Here is a 9,481-nt window from a genome sequence, read left to right on the forward strand (position 1 = left end):
TGGTCTGGATGCCTGAGAAGGTGCCTTTCCATGGGCCACAGGGATACAGGTGAGCAGTGGGAGGGAGGCGCAGAGGAGAGCATTGTCATAGGGACAGCAAGATCCACTGCGAGAAGGGGCTGTGGATGGTTCTGGAGACAATTTTGCAGGAGTATCTGAGCCTAGCTGGGGGCCAACTCCCCACTCCTTTCAGTAGCACTTGGTAAACCTCAGCTTTGCTCCCTCTGCCTCTCCCTGGGGCAGACAGGACAGGATGTTCTCTGAGCTCTAGAAGCAGGGCTGTTCCTTGGGAACAGAAAGCAGAGCTGTGATTAGGGCTTAAAATTCTGTGGTTGCCAGGCAAAAACCCTGCCTTACCTTTTATAGCTGTCTGGCTCGAGACGTCACAAGTAATCAGAGACTTCGACTTTTTCTTTTGCTCTCATCAGCTTTATGACCCTGAACACATTCTTTCTTTTCTTCCCATCACTCAATTTGCCAGCCCTTGCACAAGCCTATAACTTACTTGTGAGCCTAGAGGGCTTTCTGGTGAGTTGTAAGACAATTCACACCGGTTTGGTTGGGTAGAGTGGGGTGGAGACATTTCTTGTGTTTAATTTGCTTAAGTTGCTCCCACCTTCTCAGCTTGGGTCTAGTGGTTCCTTGGGAGTTGGAATGGAGTATTTTGGTGGCAGGATGCTGGTTAAGAGCACAAATTTAGGCTGCAGAAGGGCCTGGGCACATTTTCTGAGTCTGCCATTAAAGGCCAAATAACCTGGGACATGTGACTTGGCCTTTCTGAGACTTGATGTTTTTATCTGTAAAATGGGAGAGAACTATTACCTGCCTCAACAGATTGGTGGGAGGATGGAATGAGAATGCTGATGAAGCACTTAGTGCTACTCCTGGCATGATGCTATCCTCATAATTTACCTAGCAGGACACCCCGGGCATGGGATAAAGGTATCCGAATCTGGGCATCACGGGTTATGAAGCCAGGCTTTTCTCCCTTGATAAGCTTGGAGGCGAAAGGAAAAGAGAGCTTGTTGTAGCTAAAAGATCCAGTTTGGGGTTTCTTAAGATGGTAGAATTCAAGATTTCTAGGCTTGCAAGAGACCCTGGGAATCTTCTATGAACGAGAAGAAAGGAGTTATGTAGCAGGAGAGTGAAAAAGAGAGCAGGCCAGAGCGACCTCCACAAAGAACCATCCACTCATGAAGAGATTTGAGGTCTGATGGGAGTACTTGGAAGCTGAGAATAGAATAGGACTATGTGGGGTCCGTGAGCCTGGTCATTGCTCAGATAGAGAAATGCCTTTGGGTCAAGTCCTCATCCCCCTTGGAGGAGATTCTAGTGAGTTCAGAAACTAAATGGATTTGGTCCTAGTTGCCCTAATCTGGTTATAGGCAATCCATGTTTCCTGTATGGTCTGGCACAGAAACCAAAGTAAGGGTATGCAGATCTGGTCCCCACTGGTTCCTAGGCACACGTGCTCTGTCCTCTTTAGACAAGATAGAGAAGTCAGGGCTGGGAACTCATAGGCCCTTGTTAGGAAGAAAACATCAACAACCAAAATTACAGTCAGGAAGAACTGCCTCCATCTGCAAGTAACTGGACAATTACCTCCTATTAAGCTCTCATTAATTTGGTTTCTGAGGGTTACAGTATAGTACTTGGTGGGTGTACCCCACCCTGCTTATCGCCAAGGTGTTGAAGATTAAGCATTTCTCATAAATCAAAGTCAAACTCTTCCATCTGATTAAATGTAATAGCCTTATTTATTCTAACATCATGAAGTCTTAAAAACCATGTCCTTTTATCTTTGAAGCACTGGGAGGGATTGCAGGATTTTTGAGTTCTGTGTTTCAGGGGAGAAAGAGGAAGTATGGGGGGCGGGTAGATACAAGGCAGAATTCAGACCAGTGTTCTTCAAAGTGTGGTCTGTGGATCTCTTTTGCATCTGAATCACTGGCTATTAAAAATGCAGATTCCTGGGGTCTGCTTCAGTCCTGAGTCAGAAACTTCCCAAGTGGTTCTTATGAATGGTCAGGTCTGCAAGTCTCATGAAGGAGTGGAAAGCCTCCAGGGATATTAATGACATTGATTAATGAGGTACATAGACAACTCAAAACATCATTTCAGCCCATAGTTTCTCGACCCACGCAAGAAAATCTTTCACTTTAGCATTAGGCTAGGTAAAGCTTGAATGTTTACACTTTATCCATCTACATGTGGTGATGCAAATAGAAAAATTTCTGGCTGGAAGGCCAGAAGTCAGACAAGACTCACCATTTTTACATATAAATCATCCCCTAGATCATCAAAGGTTGATGTCTTAGTTCCAACTCCCTGGTCTCAGGTGTTGTAAATGCTGACTTACAGTCCCTTTATCTCCTGATAACGAAGGTGAACATAAGTGATCTCCAGAAATGGTTTACACGTGGCTCCCAGGTTCTTGAAAAACCACAAGTGATTGGCAAATGTTTCTGTTGCAGACACAAACTCAAACAAACAGCTCATTTCCTTCAAGAGCTCCCCGCAGCAGCGGCCGTGAGCCTGAAGGCAGTAAGGAGGGAAGAAGTCTCCCTCTCCCATCCCCCACACCTTCTTCCCCTTTCCCAAGTCAGAGTTTTCTAACACTAAGGAGTCCAGATGGGGAGAAAGAAGCTATTGATAAAGAATTTCAGGAAGGAGGCCTCCCCCACCCCCAACCTTGCCCTGCTCAAGGCTACTGCCCTCTCAGGTTAGTTACAGACCTTCCAATTTATTCTTTTATTCATTTCAGGAAGCCTGTGGGGCACAGGCTCTGAATCACACTGTCTTGTAAGGCCTACATTGCCTTGAACTTCATTCAGTGTCCTTTGGGGAAATGCAGAGTTAGGTCCTGTCCACAGAAGAGTCTCAGAGGATTCCGATAGATTTTGATTATAGGCAGCCTGGGTAACTCTGGAACAGATGTAGTGGCTCACACTTTTTTTTGATAGCAGATTTATTGAGAGATATTTCACATACTACACAATTCACCCATTGAAAGTATATAATTCAGTGGTTTTTAGCATATTCAATGTTTTTAGTATTTGTATCACTCCTAAAAAACCCCCCAAACCTGTTTAGCAGTCACTCCACATTTCCTCCTTCTTAGCCCCACTCCCACCCCAAGCAACAGCTAATCTACTTTCTGTCTGTATAGATTTTCCTATTCTTGACAGTTCATACATGGAATTATACACATGTGGTGCTTTGCGACTAGCTTCTTTCACTTAGTATAATCTTGTCAAAATTCATCTATGTTGTAGTATATACCAATACTTCATTCCTTTTTATGACTGAACAGCATTCCATTGTATGGATATACATTTTGTTTATCAGCTGATGGACACTGGGTTGTTTCTACCTTTTGGCTATTATGAATAATGCTGCGATAAACATTTGTGTACAAGATTTTGTGTGGATAGATGTTTTCATTTCTCTTGGGCAGATATCTAGGAGTGGAATTGCTGGGTCATATGGTAACTATATGTAACCTTTTCAGGAACTGCTAGACTGTTTTCCAAAGTGGCTGCACTATTTTACATTCACTAGTGCTGCGTGAACCTTCTTATTTCTTTACATCCTTGTTAACACTTATTATTACGTATTTTTGATTTTAGCCATTCTAATGGGTATGAAGTATTTCATTGTTTTTTTGATTTGCATTTCTATGGAGGCTAATAATGTTAAGTATCTTTTCATGTGTTTATTGGTCATTTGTGTATCTTCTTTGGAGCAATGTCTGTTTAGATCCTTTGCCTATTTTTAAATTGGGTTATTTGCCTTTTTATTATTGAGTTATAGGAGTTCTTTACATATCCTGAAGTCTCTTATCAGATATATGATTTGCAAAATTTTTCTCCCATTCTTTGGGTTATCTTCTCACTATCTTGATGTCCTTTAAGACATAAATTTTTAATATTGTTGATGTTCAATTTATCTGTTTTTTTCTTTTGTTGCTTGTGGCTCACACTTTGAGAAACATTGCTAAAATGCAACTTGAAACTCTGGAAGCCTTGAGATCTCGAAGCATGGTGGTGCTTTATAAGTTACCTTTGACAGGGTCTTCCTCCACTTTGGGGTTTGGTTCCCCCATCCCAGCAAGCCTTGGCTCCTCAGGGCTGGATGCACACAGAGCCCCAGGGACCTTCACTGTGTTTTTGCCCCCTCCTTCTCCTGAGTGTACCACAATAGAGCAGCTGAAATGACAGTTTGGAAATGTCCTTTATTGTGAAAACTCAATGGCCTTTGTCTCTGGGATTTGAAATTTTGATGCAAATATTGGCAGGCAAGAGTTAGGAAGGCGGACTTCAGTAATGAGTCCTTTCGACTCTGCATTGCCTAGATTTTCTCGCCCATAAAATGGAGGAAAATACCTCCATCTCCCCATCTCAGTGGGGTTACTGTGAAGATTCATTAATCTGTATTTGTTGGAAGACTTTGCGATCTTGGCATTACTGAGGCATTACTGAAGCACAAGATATTATTATAATAATAAATGATTTAATAGCATTTAATAGCAGGGAGTTGAGGCGACTAAAGCAAGAATCGGTGGGGGCAGGAAGCAGAGAGGCTTTGAGTTGTGAAAGGGCTGCAGCCTAGAGCTCCTGGGCCCAGACACAGATTTTGATTCTTAGAGGTGAAATTGTGTGATCTCTCATAAAGCGTTTGGGCCATTTCATCTGAATTTAGCATTGCTTTACTGAGTACTCCCTATATGACTTCTGCCGTAAGGAAAGATGACAATCTTTTTTTGAAATAAGCTATATACACATTAAAACAATTAGAAACAATGCAAGACATAATCAAGCGCTGAATTGGATATAGCAAGTGTCAAAAAGAAAGCAGGATGGGGCGAAGAGCGGCATTCTCCTGTTATGGATCCCAGGTCTACCACACACTCGCTGTGGGACTGTGCCTCAGTTTCTTCTTCTGTGACTGCAGCTGTTCCTGTAAGGACTAAGAATAATGGCCAGCACATAGTAAGCACTCAGATGTTGGACCTGTCTGGAATCTTGTCAGTCGCTCACTGCTTTTGCTGGTTATGTAATCTTGGCCAAGTTGCTAGATCTCTCCCATCTTCGATTATCCCATCTGTAAAATGGGCAGAAGGATAGTTACTCACAAGATGGCTGTGAGAATGGAGGGAGACAATGTTTGTAAGTTACATGGCGGGGGCCCTACAAAGGTAAGCATGCACTAAATGAGTTATTACTATCATTAACACTATTACCTGCCCTTGCTGAGGGGTAAGGGGTGTGGTCATGGCTGAGTTAAGTCACTGACCTTCTCTGGAAGCTGGAGTTTGAGGTGGGCAGGAAGGGATTGATAGGATGATTCAGATGACCAGATTCAGATAACCAGAGAAGAAAGCAGGATCAAAGAAAGACAGAAGTCTGAGGATGGACTACCCTCTGGAAGGCAGGAAGGGGCGGGGGCTTCTCAGTTTTATCTCCAGCCCCGAGCGTGGCCGGCTGTATCTGGTAGAGACCTGGCGGGTGTTCACCTCCGACCCGCGTTCCGCAATCTCGACTTTCACCTTCCCATTTGGCCAGTGTAGGGCTTTGCAAGGCTGGAGCAGACTCCCCTCCCTGAGGAATGTGGATCCCTCTTCCCGGGCAGCCTAGGCCCAGCGCGTACCTCCTCCCCCGCAGTCAGGGGCCCAGTTGTCTTCACTCACCCTCTGCTAGGATCCTGTTTCAAAGTCACCTGAAAGCCATGTCCTTCCTCGCCCGCCCTTCCCCTCCCTGTAAATCACCTGGAGCTCGCATTTGCCTGGAACAGGTTTTTTTTTTTTTTTTGACTTGTTTTATTTTTGACAATTCTATAAATGTCGTTTACTATACACACTTGTCTACACCCAGGTATCGAATATCTTGAACCCAGTGGTTCTGATATCAGCGTCCCTTTCCTCCTCCCTAGGAGCTGGTGATAACACTGCCAGTGGGACTTCTCACAGGGTCCCACCCTGGGCTGCTTTTCTCTGGCCTTGTGCTGGGACTGCAACTTTTTCTCAGGACCTTTGTTGATGAATTATTTTGGGATGCTCTTGCTCAAAATCTAGCCTATTCTTATTGAGTTCCCCCAACCCCATTTTCCAGGTATGTACCTTTCCAAGCCCACATGATTACATACAGACATAAAAACGAGACGGATTCTGTCTTCGTTTACAAAAATTGGGTCCTTTGTTACATAGGTTTCTGCATCTCCCCCCACCCCCGCGCCCCATCTAGCGATCTCTAGGTGGACTCCCTCCAAGTTATCAGCTTCTTAATGTCTTTGTCAGCTTCTCCGTGGTTTGGATTTACACCTGTAAAGGGTCACCGAGTTTCGGGGAAGAATTCAAGACATGCCTTTCTGCCGAGGTGACTTGCTCTTGTGGGATCAGGACCCCAAATGGGATTCCAACCAGTAACTCACTTGAAAGCCCACTTTCCTGTTCGTACCGTGGGAGATGTTTGGGCTGTCTGGTACCCTCTCGGGAGGCAGTGATACCAGTTCTGTGACACCTGGGTGACCCCACCACGCGCCTCTTTGCATCTTGGAGCACCTTGGCTGCCCCAGAGCGGCTCGTGTGCTGCGGGGCCGACACCATTAGGCCGCGCGCTCGCCCCACTTGCGGGCGTTAATCATCAGCCGCGCCTGAGCCCGCAGCCGCCGCAGCCTTTACCCCCAGCTCCAGCTCGCAGCGCGGGGAAGTTTCCCCGGGCCCCTGGGAGCCGCCAATTGCTGGATTCCAGTCGCGGCCCGAGTCTCCACCCACTGGAAAAATTCCTGGTCCGCCCCTCCCTCTCTCTTCCCTCCCGCTGCAGCCCGGGATCGGCCCCAACTTCCTGCCGGGCGCTGGGAAGCCGCGCTCGGGCTGGGGTCCCCGGGGGCCGCGCTAGCAGCTGGCCGAGTCGGAGGCCAGGGGGCTGGCCGTGGGCGGGAGCCGCCCGCAGCCTCAACCCCTTCCGAAAGCGACTTTCAAACTCGCGCCCGCGTCGTCGCGCCACCTGGGCGGCCGTGCACGCCGTGCGCGGGACCCGGCGGGCGGCCACAGCTGGGTGAGTGTCCTTCGCCTCTCCTCTCTCCCTCCGCCAGTGCAGCCGGCGGAGTGGCGGTGCCCAGGGTCACTCTGAGCTCCCTACCGTCTCGGGGCCCCCGCTCGCTCCCCTGCGGGGTGAGGACGAGGGCCCGGGGTTACACGTTGGCTCCCGCTAAGGCGACCCTCCGGCCCAGGGCTGGAGCGCAGGAGGCTGGTACAAGGAGACATTGTCTGTCCTTCAGCCCCCACCCTGGAAACTAAAGCAGCGGATGAGCCGCGTGCCTCCGAGAGCCTCAGTTTGAAACCCGGGAAGCCCGCGAGGCTGCGACCACCCGCTGCCCTGCGCTCTCGGGCGCCCGAGGTCTGGTTCTTGCCCCAGACTGTGAGCCCCGCGGGGTGGACTCTCCTGGGAAGGACCCGAGTCTCTGGTCTTGGGAGCCCAAGAGGCGCCAGCAGCCTGTTCCGGGTTGTGCCACACGGTGCTGGCTCTTGGGAATCTCAGCTCATGTCCTGGAGGGATTAGAGGGGTGCCAGAAGTGGGAATTCGGGGAGCAGAAATCACAGAGGCCACTGTCTGCCACCGTCTGCCTTGACCTTGCCCACTCCTGAAGTCGGTTTGATTGATTTGCTCTCAATCGCAGCCCTTTGATTCGGAAAGCTAGGATAAGGCATGCAAGCTTGAAAATTTCGAGACGTTTTTAGGTAGCTGCTTTTGCTCTCTGGAGCTGCTTTTGAAAACAAAAGGAAGAACGGTGTGGGAAATGTAATGGTGGGAGGCTGGAGAGGTGTGGCCCGGGGGCGGGGCGGCGTTAGGTCACTCGCTAAACTGTTGGCAGAGGAAGGGGGACCGTCCCCTGCTCTGGGGCCCCCAGGAGGCAACCCAGACGGTATCACCCTGCAGGGAGCTCTGGACTGGAGGTTCCCAGAGTCTTCCCAGCCCGGCCTTTCATGCAGCCCAATCACACCCACCTTGCTCAAGAAATAATATAAGCAGGGAGAGTAGTGACAGCCACCTCCCCCCCCTCCCGCCACCCCCCAACTCACCTCCTCCAAATCACCTGCCGCCCTTCAGGAAAGTGCCTTTGCAGCCCCTCCTCTGCTCGGTCTGGAGTGGAATCCTGAGTGACTTAGCTGGGAGTACTTTACCCCGACCATCCTCAGCAGAAAACCTAGGGAGTAAGGACCCAAGGAGTAAGTATACCCCTTCTCTTTGTTCTTCGCCCTTCCCTGTGGTCCTGGGCTGCCTCATCTCCTTTTACACCTGCTGATAATACTCTGCTGCTCCCACTCCCTTCCTGGAGGGTTGGGCAGCCCCTTGGCTCCCTGGGTATCTGTTTTGGGGATGAGACAAATCAAATAATTGAAGCAGAGGGAGGCGTTTGTGAAGAGCTTGGGGGCTTTTATTAGAAATGGCATAGCAGGGAATGGAAAGAGCACTGGCCTGGGAGTCCAACACGGGATTTTGCCTGAGTTTTGGTCCTGGCTCTGCTGCCTCAAAGATTGAGAATCACCTGGGTTGGAAGGCACCTCACATTAGCCTACTCCATGTACGTGAAGGCAGAAGAACCCAGAGATGGGAGGTGATTTGAGCCTGATCCCTGTTCGCCAAATAGGGACCAGAACTCAGATTTCCTCACTCTAATTGATACTTTTCCCCACGTGACTTGGGTAAGTCACATATCTTTTCTGACTCAGTTTCCATGTGAATAATGTGGAGTACTTACTTGCCTGCTCTTCCTCATAGAGGCTGTGGCGAGGATCAAATGAAGCCATCCATACATGTGGAAAGTGCTCCGTAAACTATACAAAGTAAAAGTTTCACTGTGGCTAGGAGGGGCCCTCAAGGGCTTTATAATTTACTGGCTACGTCCCACATGTGCCACAGGAGATAGTAGATAGTAGGAGCCAATGGTGAAAGTTTATACTCCTGGTCTGTAATATCTCAGCTCCAGAGTCAACATTTGCCTTACCAAATCCACAACTACCCCAGAGTCACTGTGTTTACACTGGAGGAGGCCAAAGGCCATGGCCTGGTGATCAGGGTTGGAGGGGAAAAGGAACTGTCTTCCAGACTGGAGGCTCGCCCCTTTACCCGCCCTCCCCAACCTTGTGAAGGCTCTGGCTCCAAGCCTGGAGGGTTGCTACAAGTCCAGGCTGGTGCTGACCTAGGAGGGTTAATTGTGAAGCCATCCAGCTATTTTCTGTTGTGTTGTGTTTGGGGCTGAGGGGACTCTGGGTGTTGGGAGGGTGTTGCCTTTGCAGCTGCACTGAGGGCTCTCTTCAGTTCCTCATTTGCCCCCCTCCCCCATCCTAGGCTGCCCACTCTGGCCCAGGCGGCTGCTCTGTCCCTCCTCTCTGGCCAGCTGCACATCCATTGGCCTTTGTTCCAGGTCTACCCTCCCCAGCAGAAGCCCTCAGGCTGGGTCCCTGGCTGCTGGAAATCAC

At 49.0% G+C, this 9,481-nt stretch overlaps 1 protein-coding gene across 7 annotated transcripts in view; it reads left to right on the forward strand.

Moving 5' to 3' along the window:
* Positions 1-6,804: 6,804 nt before the first annotated feature.
* PLEKHG3 (pleckstrin homology and RhoGEF domain containing G3) overlaps positions 6,805-9,481 on the forward strand; it is a 37,565-nt gene continuing 34,888 nt past the window's right edge. For 6 of the 7 annotated variants that reach the window (XM_025049103.1, XM_025049102.1, XM_025049106.1 and 3 more), the window contains exons 1-2: positions 6,805-7,055; positions 8,109-8,227. The gene's annotated coding sequence lies outside the window, so the exon portion shown is untranslated. The remainder of the gene's footprint in view (positions 7,056-8,108; positions 8,228-9,481) is intronic. The other variant, XM_025049104.1, reaches the window with a different exon arrangement.

Source organism: Pteropus alecto, unplaced genomic scaffold (genome assembly GCF_000325575.1).
Source record: "Pteropus alecto unplaced genomic scaffold, ASM32557v1 scaffold276, whole genome shotgun sequence".
Taxonomy (NCBI): Eukaryota; Metazoa; Chordata; class Mammalia; order Chiroptera; family Pteropodidae; genus Pteropus; species Pteropus alecto.